The sequence below is a fragment of the Lissotriton helveticus genome, chromosome 1_1, assembly GCF_964261635.1.
Source record: "Lissotriton helveticus chromosome 1_1, aLisHel1.1, whole genome shotgun sequence".
Lineage (NCBI taxonomy): Eukaryota > Metazoa > Chordata > Amphibia > Caudata > Salamandridae > Lissotriton > Lissotriton helveticus.
This window is the reverse complement of record NC_136057.1, coordinates 66,533,228-66,554,584: the sequence shown is the minus strand read 5'-3', so window position 1 is coordinate 66,554,584 and position 21,357 is coordinate 66,533,228.

Below are 21,357 nucleotides of genomic sequence, written 5' to 3'. Positions count from 1 at the left end.
AGAAGTGGGAGGGTTACATAGATACTGTCCTCAATAGTTATGTACTGTGCTTTCAATTTGCTACTTGTACTCTGTGACCCAACTTTTGGCTCAATCACTTTGTGTTATTAATAAGGAGCATTGGTTACAGACTATGTCTTTCTTTCTTCATATAGTTGCTCCTTCCAAATCAACAACAAGGAGGGAGCAGGCTAGATTGGCCCGGCAACGGAGGCTGGAGGCCACAGTCGCCGAGTATCGGCGGCTGGTGGCCCTGGAGGAGGAGGAGGACACGCAGTCGAGCGGGGCAACATCTTCGACTGTGACCACTGCATCCTCCTCCGTGACTAAACCAGCGGGACCGAGCCGGGCTAAGAAAGCCGACCGCCACCGCCAAGCACCCGAAACACCAGCTGCCCCCCACAGGAGCTGCAAGGAACGCCAACACCGCCTACGAGTCCGCATGTCCAACCTGGAGCAGGAGGTCCTGAGGTATAAGACCTTGGTTAAGGGCCTCCGCTCCGAGCTTGCCACCCTCCGCAAGGAGTATGATGCCCATGCCGCATCATGCACCAGCACCAGCACCCTCCAGTAGTGGAGTGTCCCTTGCCCTTTTTTTATAGACTTTTGGGGGGTGGGATTTGGGAGTTGGGATCGTTTTGGGACGTTTCAGAGACAATCGTTGGGGTTAGGGTGGGTGAGGGAGATTATTTTGTTAGGGATAAATAAATATATTTTTCAACTACTTTATCTGACCATACCTGTTTTTTACTGCTTTTCAGTCTGGTGGGTGGGGGGCGGGGGTGTAACAGTAACTTTGTTTTCCTGAACAGTCGTAGGACTTTAGTAGTACAACCGTCAAACTCTTGTCTACTCCGAAATAATACTCCATTATACTACCTCCCACCAAACGCTTATCTTACCTGTAATTTGTGTTAGAAATTAGGGCTAGGCCCAGGGCTGGCTCCAGGTGAAATGGGGATTAACGTTGTCATTCCTGGGCGGGTGACATTTCCTCATTGCGGTGTTACTAGTGGTGTGACACAGTGGCAGTTGCATGCCTATGGAAAAAAAGAAAACGAAACCTTGTTTGTACTCCTTACTGTAGCATTACAACGGTTACGGTACGATCGAGAAAATAGCAGGTGACAGTAGTAGTACACTAGAACAGTGCCATAATGTAGCCTAACAAATGGTAAAGTATTGCAAGTATAACTAGTACTTGCGTTGAATTTATTTGACATTGGCTACTACTACTAGAAGATATAGTACTGAAGCTGAGTAAGTCTAGAAGATATCCTCGTATTCCTTCACCAGCCTGTTGCTGCTATCACCTTATCCTCCCCAGCAAGTGTGTGGAATTATTGATGTCATTTTAGTCAGACATCAAGCAAAACAACACAGCCCGGGGGAAGAGGGTTAGGGTTTGTAAAATGGATGGGAATGGGGGTTTCTTTTTGGGTAGGTTTTGTTGAGAGAAGAAAAAAAAAGCAGAGCATGGACAAACAATAATTGAAGATACAGAGTTTACAGACAATCTTTGGTTACAAAGTAAAGGTAAGCACATGCAGTCACACTCATAGAATAAAAGACAACAATGGATACTGTATCTGTATTGCGTATGTTGTTGGAGTTGTCCTGTTGAAATTGGTAAGTAAGTTGCATGCAGCAAACAATTCCTCTTATTGGCGGCACTCCTCCATTCCAGCTGACGCTTCGTCCATCAATGTGGTGGTGACCACTGACAGAAGAGACACCCTGTCCACTGCCTGCCTGGCGGATGTTGACTGAAACCCGGCCTGTAATTATTGAACGGAAAACAGGAAGTGCTATTACAATACCACTGATAAATAAATAAAAGGTATGTACGCTGTGTGGTTCAAAAAGTCACACTTTGATTTCCCTAATAGACAGTACAATATTTTTGAAATTGCGTGCTCTGTCTGAGTCACCTTTTTAAGGATCAATAAGTATGGCCAAAATATTATAGCGGATCTTTCCCCTCAAGGTGGGTGTACTACTGTGTTTTAGAACAAAATTTGACCTTCCCAGCAATGCTCCCACCAAGACCCTTACTAAAGCCAGTCGCAAAAATGTAGAAGAACCCAATCATATCTCCAAAAACGATGCCTAGCAGAAAAATGGTTACAAAACGTACTTTGAAAGTAACAGTACACCCAAATACAGACCGTGGATTGTATTCAAACCACTTGCCTGCAAGCAAAAGTATCCATAGCCAGCATCGCTCCAACAGTGCTCTACAACAACAGAACCGCGTTGCAATAGAACCCCCCTAAACACATGCAATCCTGCTGCTAGGGCTAACCCTAACGAACCCTAACTTACAAAAAGTGCCAAAACTGGTGTTTCCTTATGGATTTTGTCCAACTAACTTCTAGCCGGTATTAGACCTTCCCAGGAATGCCCCAGGCAAGACCCGCCAACCCACCCGCAAAAAAACACCCGACACAACACCACCAAACAGCGAAAAAGCTAAATCTCATACTTACAATGTCTCTCGGCCTTCGGTCCAAACGCGGCGCTGTGCAGCTAGGTCGTCATCATCATCATCAATCATCATAACTCCTGTTTTCCACCACGGATTTCCTGAAAAGCAAATGCAATCAAGATTAGACTGTCGCAGCAGTGCTTCGACAGAGACCCCGGCCGCAACCCACCCACGAACAGCAGGAAGCCCCCCAAAACGCTACATTGAGCAAGATGTCTGAAGAAATGGCAAAAAAAAGGCTGTTCCTTATGGATTTTGTCCAAAACACTTGTATCCGGTATTAGACCTTCCCAGGAATGCCCCAGGCAAGACCCGCCGGCGCCAACCCACCCGCAAAAAAACACGCGACACAACACCACCAAACAGCGAAAAAGCTAAATCTCATACTTACAATGTCTCTCGGCCTTCGGTCCAAACGCGGCGCTGTGCAGCTAGGTCGTCATCATCATCAATCATCATAACTCCTGTTTTCCACCACGGATTTCCTGAAAAGCAAATGCAATCAAGATTAGACTGTCGCAGCAGTGCTTCGACAGAGACCCCGGCCGCAACCCACCCACGAACAGCAGGAAGCCCCCCAAAAGGCTACATTGAGCAAGATGTCTGAAGAAATGGCAAAAAAAAGGCTGTTCCTTATGGATTTTGTCCAAAACACTTGTATCCGGTATTAGACCTTCCCAGGAATGCCCCAGGCAAGACCCGCCGGCGCCAACCCACCCGCAAAAAAACACGCGACACAACACCACCAAACAGCGAAAAAGCTAAATCTCATACTTACAATGTCTCTCGGCCTTCGGTCCAAACGCGGCGCTGTGCAGCTAGGTCGTCATCATCATCAATCATCATAACTCCTGTTTTCCACCACGGATTTCCTGAAAAGCAAATGCAATCAAGATTAGACTGTCGCAGCAGTGCTTCGACAGAGACCCCGGCCGCAACCCACCCACGAACAGCAGGAAGCCCCCCAAAAGGCTACATTGAGCAAGATGTCTGAAGAAATGGCAAAAAAAAGGCTGTTCCTTATGGATTTTGTCCAAAACACTTGTATCCGGTATTAGACCTTCCCAGGAATGCCCCAGGCAAGACCCGCCGGCGCCAACCCACCCGCAAAAAAACACCCGACAACACCCCCAAACAGCGAAAAAGCTAAATCTCATACTTACAATATCTCTCGGCCTTCGGTCCAAAGTAACGCGCTGTGCAGCTAGGTCATCATCAATCATCATAACTCCTGTTTTCCACCACGGATTTCCTGAAAAGCAAATGCAATCAAGATTAGACTGTCGCAGCAGTGCTTCGACAGACACCAAAAATTACACACAAACCCCCGGAACCCCGCCAAAGAGCACCTCAAAGGCAAGCAAGTCAGCAAAAACGGCAAGAAATTTCCACCTCATATTTGGTCCAAAACACTTTTGTCCATTATTAGAGCTTCACAGCAATGGGCCCAAAACCGTCAACTCACCCGCAAAGAAGTACAACACCCCCACAAGTGCGGAGTCTTTCTTCATTGTGCGTAATCCAGCACTCTGCTTGGAGGGAAATCGCAGTCTGGAGGAGGAGGATAGAGGAGCATGTTCTTCAGAACTTGTGAACCTGAGGAATGTAGACTGCGGCACCTTCAAATCAATAAGCAAACAAGTGAAGACAGTTCTGATGATGGTCTTGTTTTTGGGATTAGGTGATTAAAGTTTGAATTAAATTAACTGTGCAAAACAAAGAAAGAGAGACACAAAGCACACAGGAATAAAAGTGAATAAGGACGAAAAAGAAAGTTCTTGATTGATTGTCTCATTTTCAGGGCTCGGTGTCAGGGAATAAGAACAAGATTTCGTCATCATACTCTGCGAATTCAGGCTGGATGAGGTCAGTGGCACCGAACAGAGAAAAAATCCCCTCATCTACGTTGCTGTCCTCATCGTCTTCATGTGGCGTGCTTTCTCGCACTTTGTAATCTGGTGGTATGAGGTGCTGATTCATCTTGATCATTGTCAGCCGCTCCACATTTTTGGGCGATAGGCGGCTCCGTTTAGCAGTTACAATGCCACCAGCAGCACTGAAAACACGTTCAGAAGACACACTTGCGAGTGGGCAAGACAAATAGTTTATAGCCAGGTTGTAGAGCTGTGGCCACAATTGTTTTTTGCCATGCCAATACTGCAATGGCTCCTCATTAAGAAAGACCACTGTTGAGTCATTCAGATAGTCCTGCACCATCGACTCAAGGTCATCAACTGTTCCTCCACTTTGCTTACTTTTTGCTGTGCCTGTGACATTTTTTAGAGAACCATACCCCATCAAACTTAGCCAATCCTCCTCCCCAGCCACTGTTAGTGTTGTCATTGTGTGTGGTGCAGATGATCCAGTTGCCGGTGTCTTTAACGGCTGAGAGGTCACTTGTGCCCCAGCCACAGGTGCAGAAGTGGATTCTTGTGACTGCGGATGGCCTGCTGATGCTGATGCTGATGTACTGGCTTCTCCTTCAATAACCTGCCGTTCTTTTTCAAACCTCTTGGCTGACCAGGCTAACCAATGTTTGTACTTTTGAACATCTGCATCAGCGAAAGGAAAGAATGCGTTGTCTGCCAGCGCCTTTTTGTAGCGTGGATCCAGAATAGTAGCACAAATGTAATGCTGATCTGAGTTGATGTTTTTAAGACGTTCATCACCACGTAGGCGATGTAATAATTTCTCAGACAAAATGAAATGTTTTTTTTTTTTTTCATCTTTTTCAAACTCAGAAGAAACCGCCATCAGTTGGTGCTCCAGTATGCACAACAATGGGATAGCTTTTCCCAAATTACAGTCCTCCTGGCTGACTGCACGCGTGAAGAACTCAAAAGGACGAAGCATGTCTGTCAGGCTTTTAACTATGGCCCATTGCGCCTTACTCATCCGCAGGTCCTCCTTCTGAGATGTAGCCTCTGTCAAGAAATAGTGATCGAGTACCGTATACTGCTCATGCAGATGCTCAAGCATGTAGAAGGTTGAGTTCCAACGTGTTGCCACCTCCTGGATGAGTGCTTTCACTGGCATTCCACGTTGAAGTAGCAGTCTCCGCAGATGCTTCCGGGCCTTAAAAGAATGGCTGAAATGGTTGCACATTTTGCGGCAGGTGGCCATTACCTCGAACGCTGGACTCTCTTTATCACTCAAGAATTTTTGAACTACCAGGTTGATACAGTGCGCCAAACACGGCACTCTAACATGGTGACCCTGTGACATGGCCTTAACTACATTGGCGCCATTATCCGTGGAAACATAACCAATCTTGCGTTTTAGGGGGGATAGCATTGACAACACCTTTTTGTCAAACTCTTCCAAAAGGTTTTCTGCTGTGTGACTTTTCTCCAAGGCAAACATGGCTAGTGTTGCATGTTTCCGAGCAGCTTTGAAAACTTGGTCCGGGTCAACACCTGCGTTTAGCTTTGCTATAACACCTGAAAAAGAGACCCAGTGTGCAGTGATGCACATGTAATCATCGCCTGGGCCACTGGTCCACATGTCTGTTGTCAGATGTATTGTGTGAACAGCACTCTTCTGCAAAGCTGCCCCAATCGCCTGCAGCACATCTTCATGTAGTGCTGGAACCGCAACTCTGGCAAAATAGAACCGGCTCGGAACCTTCCATTTAGGGCAGAGCGTTGCAACTAATTCAAGAAAACCTACCGCTTCTACAAAAGAAAAAGGTAGAAGGTCCACAGCTAGCATTTTAGCCAGCTTAGTGTTATACAGACGCGTCAGTGGGTGGTTGCGTTCATATGGCACGTCTGAAGTAAGCATTGTTCTAATGTTGGCCTGGACCAAGCATTTACGGGCTGATAATGACTTCGTTGACCCAATTTTGCTCGCTGGTGAACTTTTGTGCGTTGGTGTCTCACTCGCTCCAACACTCTTAGTGTGCCTCACATTGGGTGTGCTGCTGAGAGGGGTACTGGGTGTAAGGGAAGTGTTTGACACGTCTTCTTCCTGCTCGTCAACATCAGATGAAACATCAACGTTTCCTTGATTTTGGCCTTTCTTGATCGCAGCTAGGTGCGCAAACCATTGGACACCGTGCTTTCTGTCAAGATGACCACTCTGGCCGCCGGTACCATAGTTGCTACCTGGCTTACCACGACTAACTGCAAGCTTACAAAGGGTACAAATGGCAAACCTTGGATTTTTGGGACAAACAGTAAAGAAGTCCCAAACTGGGGACTTGAAGTGTCTGTGGGACCTGGAGGAGGCGGCGATACTGGTGGTGGTGGTGGTCATGAAGCTAATGCCAGATGAAGTGGAGGATCTGGATTGGCCAACTTTTGTACGTTTTCCACTTTCACCGCCACTAATTAAGGTCGAGGTTGACGCAGGTCTCTTCTTGCCAGAAAGAAATATGGAAGCGGGACGAGTTGGTGTACTACTTAACTCCAATGATTGTGGTGTTTCCACTGCCTCCTCATCGACAACATCATCATCATCATCATCACGCGCAGCAGCTCTTCGGGCTAGGGTCAAAATGTCTGTTTGCTGCATGCCCGCTGGGGCTGCAGTGACCTTTATGATGACTGGGTCGTCGTTGGCAGAGTCTTCATCAGCAGCAGTATCCGCCACTTCTTGTTGAGCCTCATCACACTCCATAAGTCTGAGACTTTGGACGAGCTTCCTTTTACGCTTAAGTACCTTTGTTGGATCATGGTGTGCCTCACTCTCAGACGGCTGTGGTGCTGGTTCCCAAGTTTGATCCGTATCATCAGAAGGAGGTGTGCTTGAAGAGGATGTAGACACCACCCTTGATCTCTTCTTTGCTAGGGTTGTGGAAGACAATGAAGGATCATCAGGAGGAGTGGCTTCCTCAAATGATACCTCGCCTTGATTGTCGATTTCCTGATGTGCCCCTACTTCGGGAGGAACAACTATTGTGGGCACTTGTTGTGACCCTCCATGCACCTCTGCATGCGCATCTCCTTGCGCTGCCTCTCCTTCCACATGTACTTGGGCTTGTACTTGCACATGTGATTGTTGTTGCCGCTGTGGTTGTTCAACACTCGTCAGATGAGCTACAACAACCTGTGTTGATTGAGGGACATTGCTGCTGCTTTCTTGCGATGAGCCAACATCACTGGTCGATGGTGATTGAAGAAGTATACTGGCTGCCTCTGCAGCACTCAAGGGCTTGGACTTAAGTTGGCGTGGTGGTGGTGGTGGCACTGAGCCCAATGGAGCGGGGGTGCTGCTGCCAGCTTGGTCCCCAGCAGATCCCGCTGCAGCTGCTGCAGGCATACTTTTTTTTTTACTCACAAAAAAAGGGGCGGGCGGCACACCAGTGTCCTTGGTAACTTGCTTCTTCTGCTCCTTACTGGCACCTTTCTTGCTAGAGGAGCTACGGGTTACTTTTTTTGGGGCCATCTTCTTCAGAGCAGGTCAGCAGGCAGCAGTTGCACGAGTTGCAGAGGGTTCTGTGTCCAGACGTGACGTCGCGTGACGTTATGCTGCACACACCGCTGCAGGACTTCTTCCTGGCACTGGTGGTTCTATTGAGTCTTCTTGTGCACCTAAAAGCAATGGAAGACAGAGGAACATCAGTTCAGTTATACACCCCAAAAAATCGACAAAACACAGAAAAATGAGCACAATCCCATGCCATCCATGATGTTTACATTGAAGACACCCCACAGAAAGACTAGGGACATGCAAGTATGCAACACTCACTACCCCTGGGCATAAGGGATGAAAAGTAGGCAAAATAAGTGCAGGCCTCAGACACTGCCTCTCCTCAAAATGGCCCCCTTACACCCCAAGCACATGTTGCCTGTACCAGCCAGCACTCAAGATGGCCACCACCACCACCCACATGGCCAGTCCACATCAACAGTACACCCCCAAAAAACAGAAAAACAGCCAGAAATCACCACAATCCAATGCCATCCATGATGTTTACATCAAAGAGAGTGAGACAACACCACAGGCACACTCAGTCCATGCACCACCACCACCCCTGGGCAAGCAAAAGGCCACACCAGCAGCCCCCCAAAAACGACAAAAAACAATAAAATAAGCACAATCCCAGCCCATCCATGGCCTCAATTATGTTTAAATTCAAGAAGACACCCCACAGAAAGACTAGGCCCATGCAACACTCACCACCCCTGGGCAAAGGGCCACACCAGCAGGCCCAAAAAAACGACAAAAAACAATAAAATCTGCACAATCCCAGCCCATCCATGGCCTCAATGGTGTTTAAATTCAAGAAGACACCCCACAGAAAGACTAGGCCCATGCAACACTCACCACCCCTGGGCAAAGGGCCACACCAGCAGGCCCAAAAAAACGACAAAAACCAATAAAATCTGCACATTCCCAGTCCATCCATGACCTCAATGGTGTTTAAATTCAAGAAGACACCCCTCAGAAACACTAGGCCCATGCAACACTCACTACCCCTGGGCATAAGGGATGAAAAGTAGGCAAAATAAGTGCAGGCCTCAGACACTGCCTCTCCTCAAAATGGCCCCCTTACACCCCAAGCACATGTTGCCTGTACCAGCCAGCACTCAAGATGGCCACCACCACCACCCACATGGCCAGTCCACATCAACAGTACACCCCCAAAAAACAGAAAAACTGCCAGAAATCACCACAATCCAATGCCATCCATGATGTTTACATCAAAGAGAGTGAGACAACACCACAGGCACACTCAGTCCATGCACCACCACCACCCCTGGGCAAGCAAAAGGCCACACCAGCAGCCCCCCAAAAACGACAAAAAACAATAAAATAAGCACAATCCCAGCCCATCCATGGCCTCAATTATGTTTAAATTCAAGAAGACACCCCACAGAAAGACTAGGCCCATGCAACACTCACCACCCCTGGGCAAAGGGCCACACCAGCAGGCCCAAAAAAACGACAAAAAACAATAAAATCTGCACAATCCCAGCCCATCCATGGCCTCAATGGTGTTTAAATTCAAGAAGACACCCCACAGAAAGACTAGGCCCATGCAACACTCACCACCCCTGGGCAAAGGGCCACACCAGCAGGCCCAAAAAAACGACAAAAAACAATAAAATCTGCACAATCCCAGCCCATCCATGGCCTCAATGGTGTTTAAATTCAAGAAGACACCCCTCAGAAACACTAGGCCCATGCAACACTCACTACCCCTGGGCATAAGGGATGAAAAGTAGGCAAAATAAGTGCAGGCCTCAGACACTGCCTCTCCTCAAAATGGCCCCCTTACACCCCAAGCACATGTTGCCTGTACCAGCCAGCACTCAAGATGGCCACCACCACCACCCACATGGCCAGACCACATCAACAGTACACCCCCAAAAAACAGAAAAACAGCCAGAAATCACCACAATCCAATGCCATCCATGATGTTTACATCAAAGAGAGTGAGACAACACCACAGGCACACTCAGTCCATGCACCACCACCACCCCTGGGCAAGCAAAAGGCCACACCAGCAGCCCCCCAAAAACGACAAAAAACAATAAAATAAGCACAATCCCAGCCCATCCATGGCCTCAATTATGTTTAAATTCAAGAAGACACCCCACAGAAAGACTAGGCCCATGCAACACTCACCACCCCTGGGCAAAGGGCCACACCAGCAGGCCCAAAAAAACGACAAAAAACAATAAAATCTGCACAATCCCAGCCCATCCATGGCCTCAATGGTGTTTAAATTCAAGAAGACACCCCACAGAAAGACTAGGCCCATGCAACACTCACCACCCCTGGGCAAAGGGCCACACCAGCAGGCCCAAAAAAACGACAAAAAACAATAAAATCTGCACAATCCCAGCCCATCCATGGCCTCAATGGTGTTTAAATTCAAGAAGACACCCCTCAGAAACACTAGGCCCATGCAACACTCACTACCCCTGGGCATAAGGGATGAAAAGTAGGCAAAATAAGTGCAGGCCTCAGACACTGCCTCTCCTCAAAATGGCCCCCTTACACCCCAAGCACATGTTGCCTGTACCAGCCAGCACTCAAGATGGCCACCACCACCACCCACATGGCCAGACCACATCAACAGTACACCCCCAAAAAACAGAAAAACAGCCAGAAATCACCACAATCCAATGCCATCCATGATGTTTACATCAAAGAGAGTGAGACAACACCACAGGCACACTCAGTCCATGCACCACCACCACCCCTGGGCAAGCAAAAGGCCACACCAGCAGCCCCCCAAAAACGACAAAAAACAATAAAATAAGCACAATCCCAGCCCATCCATGGCCTCAATTATGTTTAAATTCAAGAAGACACCCCACAGAAAGACTAGGCCCATGCAACACTCACCACCCCTGGGCAAAGGGCCACACCAGCAGGCCCAAAATAACGACAAAAAACAATAAAATCTGCACAATCCCAGCCCATCCATGGCCTCAATGGTGTTTAAATTCAACAAAACAGTTGTATCATGCACCCATAACCAACCCTGGTCCTACTGGATACTGTGGCTACCCACAATATAATTTATTTAATTTTCTGAAAAAGTTCCAAAATTGTACTTGCAGCAACTGTAATGCCCCAAACAAACTTACTTGTGAAAGTTGATTTCTAATCCAAAAGTGATCCAAAGACAGTCAAAAAGGCCTCAAATCCAAATATCCAGCAGCACCCACAAAAAGTAATCCTTCCAGCTCCAGATCCAAATGAAAGTGACCAGGAGATGGACAAAGCACTGGGAGGAGCCTGCTGGACAGGAACAGGAAGTTGGAGACTGTGGGGCACTTCCTTCCTCCCCCCCCCTCCAAAATGGACTCCTTGCAAAAAAAAAGGCCATGCAAATGTCAACCTGAGGAGTGATTCTGATAAAAATCATAATTTTCTGAAGGTTTATCCTGTTTGCTGGTGATTTTCTTGTGCGAAATTGCAAAATCTCTATTTCGCAAGTGCGAGATTGTTCCTTTCCGCCGCAACTACATGTTCGCAATTGCGAACTCTCGCGAGGTGTGCTGTGCAAGGTGGCAAGCCGCGAGTACGTATTCGCGGGCGACAAACTCCCGCGGGAACACGCAGCAAGATCTAAAATGGCGCGTCACTCGCAAAGAAAAACAACTCGGCAAACGCTAAAATGACGGAAAGTGAACGCCGTGCACCACGCCGCGCGCCGCAACCAAGCAAAAAATCCGCCGCGAGCGGATTCACGGATTTTCGACAAATTCGCGAGCGTTCGCGGATTGCGGATTTGCCGAAAATCCGAAAAATCCGCGAGCGGAGCGGATTTTACGCCCATGCTTAGTCCTTTACTAACGATTTCCCGAAACTGCGCGAGAAGCCGGTTGAATGGTACCGGCAAGTGGAAAGGTTCATAAAGGTGCAGAAATGCCTGTGGAAAGACCTGGATGGGTTTTTCGACATTGTGGTCCCAGTCGATCTATGGACCGAGTGTAAAATAGCCATAGCCTGGCCTAGTGAAGAGTATACCAGAGATAAAGAAACAGGGGAACCTTCTAAGGAAGTCATGAGAAAGTATGAACAAGTAATTCAGCATCTGAAACTAAAGGTGCCAGCTAAGGAAACGGATTGGACCAGGATAGATAGAACAACGCAGGAAAGAGAGGAGACAGTGCACTCCTATTATGAAAGGCTGTTGCAGGTGTTTAAAACGTACAGTGGTATAGATAACATCGAGATGAAGGACATGACGCACTTCATTTACAGGTTTGTAAACGGTTTAAGACCTGAAATTTGTCAGTGGATAAAAGATAACAAAATCTGTTGGCACTCCAAAAAGGTAGACGAGGTCCTGCGGTACGCAAAGTACTGCGAGGACGAGATGGCAGAAAAGAAAAAGGCTCTCAAAGAAAAAGTGATGTGGGCTCAGGTGAAGCTCGCAGAACAGCAGGAAAAGCAGTTGAGTAACATGGTCAAAAATGCAAAGAACGAAGGCCCTGGGGGAGGGGGAGGAGGCAAGCCCCGGCCCAAAATGAGCAGGGAAGAGGCTATGAAGAAATTTCCCTGCCATCAGTGCGGCGAAATTGGACACTGGCGTAACGAGTGTCCTTACTTGCCCGAAGATAACCCCAAAACTCCTGATTTAACTCCACAGACGCAGAAAGAGAGACCAAGAAAGACTCAACCACAGGTAAAAACAGTTCAGGTGCCCCGAGCACCAAAGCAAGTATACAGGGGAAAACAGGCAGAGGGAGATGAGATAGAAGTCTGGGAAAGCAATGAGAACAGAAATGCAGCAACTTCGCAGTATCTTCTAAATGATACCTTCCTTTGTGATGACCAGTACTGACGGGGCCTGAGAGGGGAGGACGAGGAGTGCGTACTTGGCGCCTCCTTGCCGGTAGACCAGTCCGGACCATACATTGAAGGAAAGGTTGACGGAAACGATGTCACCTTTCTGTTGGACACTGGCGCTACCCGTTCTACTGTGAGAACAGTGGACGTTCCAAACCTACCCCTCTCGGGAGAAGCCATCCAAGTAGTGGGTGTATCTAATCAATTGATTAGTACTCCTGTTACCAAGCCCATGGAGATCTCAATTGGAAATTTTAGGGAAATGCATAGATTTGTCGTTTGTGACACCAGTCCAGTGAACTTACTGGGACGTGATTTGCTGTGCAAAATGAACTGTACCATCTTTTGCACACCAAAGGGTGTGGAAATTCAGACCCCAGATGAAGACGGCATTTATAAATTAATGTTAGTCAGACCTGACTCGGAAATTAAACGAATGACTATGCAGGATTTGCCCAAAGAACTCCAAGAAGCAGTGAAGCCAGAGGTATGGGACTTTACTGGGAAAGATGTAGGGTTAATGAAAAATGTGGACCCCATACAGATAGCAATAAAGGACAATGCAGTATACCCCAATACTAAACCCTACAGGATGAATGCAGAAGTGAAAGCTGGTGTTGCTGTGGAAATACAGAAATTGTTAGAAGGAAACATCATACAGGAGGTGATGAGTAGTCCATGTAACTCTCCGATTATGGGCATTAAGAAGCCTAGTGGCAAGTACAGAGTAGTACAGGATCTACGAAAAGTCAACAAAATAGTAGTTCCCTGTTGCCCTATTGTCCCGAATCCAGCAGTGATTCTGTATCAGATTCCCTGGGATGCTGAGTGGTTCACCGTGATAGACTTGTGTCATGCATTCTTTTCCATTCCCTTGCATCCAGATAGCAAATTTCTTTTCTCATTTGCCTTCGAAGGTCACGTGTATTGCTGGAACCGGGTCCCTCAAGGGTATACAGAGAGCCCCTCTATCTTTAATCAGATCTTGAAAAAATGTTTGGAAACTTTAGTCCTACCTGGGAACTCTGTCTTAGTGCAATATATAGACGACCTCTTGGTGGCGTCTAAAAGTCATAAGGATTGTGTGATTGACACCAGTGCCCTACTGAATCACCTGTGTGAAAAAGGACATAAAGTGTCCCCTGAGAAGTTACAGTTTTGTGCAAAATCGGTGAAATATCTGGGGCACCAGATAGAAAAAGGTGTCAGAAAAGTGACATTGGAAAGAGTGAGAATAATTCAATAGATGCAGTTGCCCCGTACTCAGAAAGAAATAAGAATGTTCCTGGGTGTGATAGGATACTGCAGGCAGTGGATTCTGGGATTTGCAGTCCTAGCCAGGCCCTTGATAAAAATGACTAAGAGAGGAACACCCGAGATTGTAGAATGGGATGATGCAAGCTTAACAGCCTTCACCAAACTACGAGATTGTCTGTGTACTGCTCCTGCATTGGGGATGCCAGACTATTCCAAAGAGTTTGCCCTATTCTGTGACACTCGCGATAATTGCGCATTGTCAGTCCTAACTCAAGAACATGGCACGACGAGAAGGCCTGTGGCATATTTCTCTGCCACTTTAGATCCAGTAGCTGCTGGATTACCAGGTTGTCTGAAAGCAGTAGCTGCTACCTGTGCCAGTTTAGAGCAGAGTGAGTCAATTGTCATGGGACATCCGGTAACTGTGTATGTTCCGCATGGAGTGGTAATTTTGTTGACCAGAACCAAAACTCAGTATCTCACCCCTAGTCGGCTGACTAAATATGAGAGGATTCTTGTGGGTGCTGCAAATGTAAACATTGTTAGGTGCAGTATTCTGAACCCAGCCACCTTACTCCCCGACCCAAAGGATATGAAAGGGGGGGTGGATGATGAACATGATTGTATTGATCTAACAGAATTCAATACCAAGCCACGCCCAGACATAAAGGAAACGCCATTGCCTGTGCATGATAAAGAACTATTTGTAGATGGTTCATGTCTAAGGCATGAACAAGGAGGCCTGAGTGCTGCCTATGCAGTAGTGTCCCTAGAGAAAATTGAGGAAGCAGGTTATCTATATCACATCAAGTCTGCACAAGTAGCCGAATTGATTGCTATGATAAAAGCTTGCCAAATTGGAAAGAACATACGCATAACAGTGTATACTGACAGTCAGTACTGTTATGGGGTTGTGCATGACTTTGGCCAGTTGTGGCTACAGAGGGAGTTCCTGACTTCATCAGGTACCCCTATTCGAAATGGAAAAGTTGTTCAGGACCTTTTAGAGGCAATCCAGTTACCAAAGGAACTGGCAGTGGTAAAATGTGCTGCTCATAAGAAGAGCATGGACAAGGTATCACTGGGAAACGATTATGCTGATCGAGTGGCCCAATGGTGCGCAAGAGATCGGTATATTGTAAATCCAAAACGAGGGGGGCCAGGAACCAGCTGCCAACTTCAAGTGTTTGAAGAGGTGCCTACATGGGATGAAGTGAAAGAGTGGCAGCAGGCGGCACCTTGGCAAGAAAGAGAGAAGTGGAAGGACGATGGGTGTAGACCAAGACGTGTGGATGGTGTCATTTTAGGTCCAACTGGTATGCCTGTGTTGCCTAGACACTTACTTAGCACAATGGCGAGGTTGATACATGAAGGATCACACATTGGTAGGGACGCCATGATTCTAGTGTTCCAACAGACTTGGTACAGTAAAAAGTTCAGGAAAGTAGCACAGTCCCTCTGCCAGAGGTGCCTGTCATGTCAAAAGATGAACCCAGGGAAGAGGACTGTGGTGGAACTGGGGAAAATTGGGAGGTCTGGGGGTCCCTTTGTAAGGATACAGGTTGATTTCATCACCATGCCCCGTTGTGAAGGGAAAAGATATGTCCTTGTCATGATCTGTTTATTTTCAAAGTGGGTGGAAGCTTTTCCTACTCCCCAAAATGACGCAAAAACAGTAGCTAAGTGTTTATTAAAAGAACTGATACCTAGGTTCGGGGTTCCAGTCACTATTGAATCAGATCAAGGCTCACATTTTCAGAATGCAGTGATCGACGAACTCTGTAAGGCCTTTGGAATTTCCCAAAAGCTTCACTGTGCCTACCATCCAGAGGCTTCTGGAGTAGTGGAACAAATAAATGGAACTATCAAAAACAGACTAGCAAAACTGTGTGATGCAACTAAACTGACCTGGGTGAAGGCCCTACCCTTGGTCCTGATGGGACTCAGAAGTATTCCTGATCGCAAGACAGGCCTAAGTCCCCATGAAATCATTATGAGAAGAGTGATGAGACAAGCATGGGTGCCTGGAAGCAAACTGTTGAGTATTACTGATGATTTGGTGCTTGAATACTGCAAAAGATTGGGTGACCAAGTGCGTTCTATCTCTCGCCAGATCGGAGAAGACGCCATCCTCAATCCAACGACTCCTCTCCACAAACTGGTCCCGGGGGACTGGGTGAAGATAAAGAAGCATACTCGGAAGAGCTGCCTGGAGCCAAGGTGGGGAGAAAAACGTCAGGTGATTCTGGTTACTACCACAGCAGTCAAGTGTGCAGGGGTTCCGCGTTGGATACACGCCAGCCACACCCAGAAGGTACCACCAGACGAAGTGCCTGAAGCAGAAGGACGTCCAGCAGAGGACTCTGCAGGAGCCAGACCAGAAGTAGCTGACAACGTACAGCCCAGTACCAGTCGAGCTACAGAATCAGCAGACGTTGGCCCAAGAATAGTTGACAACGAACTACCAGGAGCCCAGACTGCTGAAGGGGTAACGGAAGCTGAGCCAGAAGTAGCTGAAGACGAGCTGCCTAGCATATGGCCAGAAGAGTGGATTCCCTTGATTGATCTCACCGAAGACCCCATCCGAACAAGTGAACGACTTTGGGAAGGTAGAGAGTGGACTAGAGAGGAAAAGCAAGGCACAGGCGAAGAACCTCAGACTCTTGAGATTCACATCAAAACTGAGGAAGGAGAAGGTCAGACAGGGACAGAGCACGTGAATAATACAGAACAAGTGAATAAGACTGAACAAGTGCCCGATACTGAACAAGTGAAGGATCCTGAACAAGAGAGGAATACAGAACAAGTGATTGATACTCCTCCACTGACACCTGATATCGGGAAGGGACAGACTAGACATAGTGTAATAGTTCGAGCAGAAGAAAGTCCAGAGATCGAAGTGCTTGAACAGGATCAGATAGAATTAGAAGAACGTGTTCAGGAAATAGAGTCAGAGACACTTGAAGTGCAAACACACAAATTACCTGAACAAGGCCAGATTGGTACCCAGGCAGAAGAAACAGATGCTAGCCCTGGAATTAGTCAGATAGAAGAAGAAGAAACTGAAGCAGAATTGCCACAAGCGAATGAAAATAAGAGGGCAAGAGAAGAAAACGAAGTCCAAGTACCAACCAAAAGACTTAAGAAAAGAAAGCATCTTGAGCCTAAATACATAAAGAAATTGAGATTGAGAATAAAAACAGTAGAAGAAAAACGTGCAGAAGAAAGGAGAAGTGCTCGTATAGCAGAACAACCAGAAGACACTTCCAAAAGAAGGAGTGATCGGATAAAGAGACAAAACAAAAAGTACAAGTCACCTGAATGGACACTTGTGTTAGAAGAGCTTGAAGATCTCGATATCACTGACGTAAGCGACGGAGAGCCCGTCCCTGAGTACTCTGACGAAGAGGGAGAAGAGCCACCGTGAATTTGCACAAAGTAAGATACTCGTGTAAAGTCACAAAGAGGGGTCGAGAAACTTCTTCTGAAGCCTAAAATGTCTGATTCAAACGTGAGTGGTAGACCTAGTCGCAGCTGTTGCAAAACATGCTGCAAGGTATGTGTCTGTAGTATAGTTGTCCTGATATTACTCTGGATAGGACTAACAATTTTCATTCCCTTTGCTGTAAGCAAAGATACTAATATTGTCCCTACTGAAATTGTAAATACTGACAGTGAAGAGCTGACAACACAGAGTGTAGCTAGACATGAGAGAGCACTGAGACAAACAAAACAAGACTTAGAAGCATCAGATGAGGAAGAACTACACTATCATAGAATCAAAAACAGGACACGCTTAAATGTTTTCGCAAACTTGTTAATACACTATGTAGAGACTATGGAAATTGAAGATTGCTATGTCTGCATGAAGCTACCTACTTCTGTAGCTGAAGGCGTGACATACCATCACTTGCCACTGACATACGGAATTTCCTGTAGCATTTTAGCTAGTTTATTTTACAAAAGAGGACCGTTACAGTACTATTACTCTAATAATGACGTGATCTTTTCTGAGCTTCCTATACGTGGGAACTTGAATCCTGTACATACCAAAAGTGACGCAATACGATACATGGGGGATTACTTCCTAACAATAGGTAATATCGACATAGCTGACGCACACAGAGATAACTTGACTTGTTCTTTGCATGAGCAGGAAAAGATGTTCCTAAACATGGCAGAGAAAAGGAGAATTAAAATACAAAAGAAGGCTAATGACGAAAGTCAGAAAAGGCCAAAGTGGGCAGAGAACATGGAAGGCACCTCAACTGGTGGGGCGGGTCCTGCTCTGTTGCTGGATTTTGAAAAGAAAGGCAAGCTATGTCTTCACCGCGAGAAGACTAGCTATTATAATAACATTTTCATTGGTTCCAGTGAATGCGAACATAATTACAAGGTAATTGGAGGTTGGGGTTTCAAAAATGGGTCAGAGCCTGTGTTTCCTGGAATTTATTATATTTGTGGGGACAAGGCTTATTTCAAATTGCCGGATCACTGGTATGGAAGTTGCTATTTTGGCATTGTCTTCCCAAAAATATACCATGTGAATGGAGTTGCTGGAAGCAGTGAAAATACTAATGGCTTAGTGCGTAGTAAAAGAGAAAGTATAGGTGAAATTATGGGTAGTATTTTCAGTGCACTGATACCTGGAGTGGGAGTGGTTCTGAACACTCACAGAATTTGTAAATTGTCCACTATAGTGGATGTGTTGTCGACTGAGACAGCTCATGGATTTCTGCTGGTTAATACCGAAATGGTTGCGATCAGATCAATGGTTTTACAGAATCGACTTGCTCTTGATACCTTATTGGCGAAAGAGGGCGGAGTCTGCCGGATGTTGAAGGCGCAACATTGTTGCACTTATATTCCGGACAAAAGTGTGCAGCTCAAAAGATATGTGAGAAACATTACTAATTTGGTAAAGGAACTCAGACCACTCGAGGTTGATAGTGCCTGGAAGAGACTGGTAGATGGTCTCTCAAATGTAGGTCATTGGTTCGCTAGTATAGGTAAAGGCTTATTGCTCAAAGTACTGATGCCAATTGGAATTATAGGTCTCATCCTATTTTTCATATTTGTCTGTTGCAAATTCCGCAAGCACACAAAGAAGTATGAAGTGAATGCAAGAGAAGTAAATACAAGAGGAGTGAAACGGAGTGTGGATGAGCTCGAATTAGAAGAGATGAATAATCAGATCTATAAAAAGGTGAAGAATTCTCACCCTACCAAAACTGAACGAGAAAAGCTGGAGCGATTGCTAGAAGAGATAGAACTGTATAAAGTGTGAAAGAAAAGTTGGCATCTGGTTCCATTTATTTTGTGATGATAGTAAATATCATCAAAGAGGGGATTGATGAAGCAAAGTTTCGCATATTTTGCGACCTTGCCGAAGTCATGAACCTCGTCTATGTGTAACAAGGTAATAAGTGTACGTCTTACTAACGTTTATATTTAGTTTGAATAAGGATTAAGAAGCTTGCCTATGTGTATTCTTAATGATTTTAATCCGTGTCCGTAAAATATGGCCGCCGCTTGTATTTAGTTACTGCGCATGCGTCAGCCACACTCACGTGTCCTGACGGGTCTGCAGAAGTGGAGGGAAATTTATGCGCATGCGTAATTCATAGCTTTGCCTACAACGTGGTACTGCTCGTGCCACTGCTCTTGTGTATGTTATGTGTAGCTAACATTTAGACTGCATAAGTATATTTTGTAGTGATAAGTTGAAAGTTCAAAACCAAATGATGTGTTTTCATAACGTTATTTCTATGTATTAATTTGTTCTCGCTTACTTTTCATGTACCGCGGGGAATGGGGGTCTGTTTGTACCGATGAGCCATCTTGGAGGTCCCTTCTGCGCATGATCGCTTTTCCAGGGACCTGACAACTTTGGCTGATGGAACTTAGCCAGCTGGCAGTGATGGGCAAGATGCTCCTGAGAACTGACCTGAAAAACCCAGGAAAACAGAGACAATTGTCCTAGCTCGGCAACAATGTAAATTGTCACTCATATTTCTGCACAATTTCTCATGGGAACCCCAATCTCGCTAGGCGGTACCCAAATATGTAAATGTAGCATCTAAATAGACTGATATGATTGGTGTGTTACCCAAAGCCTACCTTAGGACCAATCGAAATTGGGGATTCTGACACTTTGCAACATTTGGGGGGTGGTACACTGACCCAAAAGAGTATATCTACCCTGGGTTCACCTAGGGAATTGTCCGACTTGTCTGGTTTAGCTGACCTGTCACTGACCCATCGTACTCAATAGGTGACTGAAGATACAGAGCGCTACGGAGCACTCTGTCCGAAATTGACCATAGACTAAGGTTTTACTGAACCTTAAAGTGCTGGCGAAGCACTCTCCTGGGAGTTCGCTGACCCAATCGGGGTCTTGATCAATAGCTGCAGAAAGGGTGGAACGCAGGCGTTGCTTCCAAACTGCGGGTGTGGTCCTGTCCTGAGCGGTCCTGTCCTTAGGGTTTGCTGTCCTGTCCTGAGGTCCTGTCCTGATTCCTAATCTGAGGGTATCCTGTCCTGTCCGGGGTGTCCATTCTGCACCTGCTGTCCTTTGAGGGGTATCCTTCCTTGAGGGTTTCCTGTCCTTAACTGACCCGTGGCCAGGGTTTGGTTTCCACACCAGTCTAGGTAAATACTGCTCTAAGTTCCTTAAAACTTGCACCTTTCTATATTTCTGTCTTTTGCTCAAATAAAGAGACATCTTGCATATGTTGATTTTTCCATGCTTTTGCCGCAAACTATTGAAACGTAAAGTCATTTGCATAATTTTTCTTGATATGTTCTCATGTTACCCTATCTTTTAGAAATCATATTTTGCATTGCAGTCTGTCATTTTCTGATATGGTCTAGAACGACCTTACTTAGATTTTCTAAAGAATTCCTGCCTTGAATGCATAGCATATTTCCTTTGCATCTCATTATTGCATTTTAATGATTACCCTGACTTTATTTCTCTATAGTTATGTACTTTTCATTATCTTGATTATCGATTGCCTTATTCTTGTAAATCTCATGCTTTCAGAAAACGAACTTTAGATAAACATTTTAAAACTTCCAGTTGTCCGTGGTCATTTACAACAGTATTGAATGTCATTTTGAAATTGCATTTGCTGCCTTTCCTTTTACAGCTAGGCCCCTGATCCATTGAAGTCATAGGTACCCGTGTCGGTGGATGGTAAGTCGGGTACACTAAGTAATAACAGTAGGGAACACACACAATTGGTAGCAGCCCGTGAAGTCGCCTGGTCAATGAATAGTGTGAATTGAAAGTATATGGGCCCTGAAGCCGGAAACGGCGAAATCATTGGCTGGGTGACCTCGCGCGCTCTATC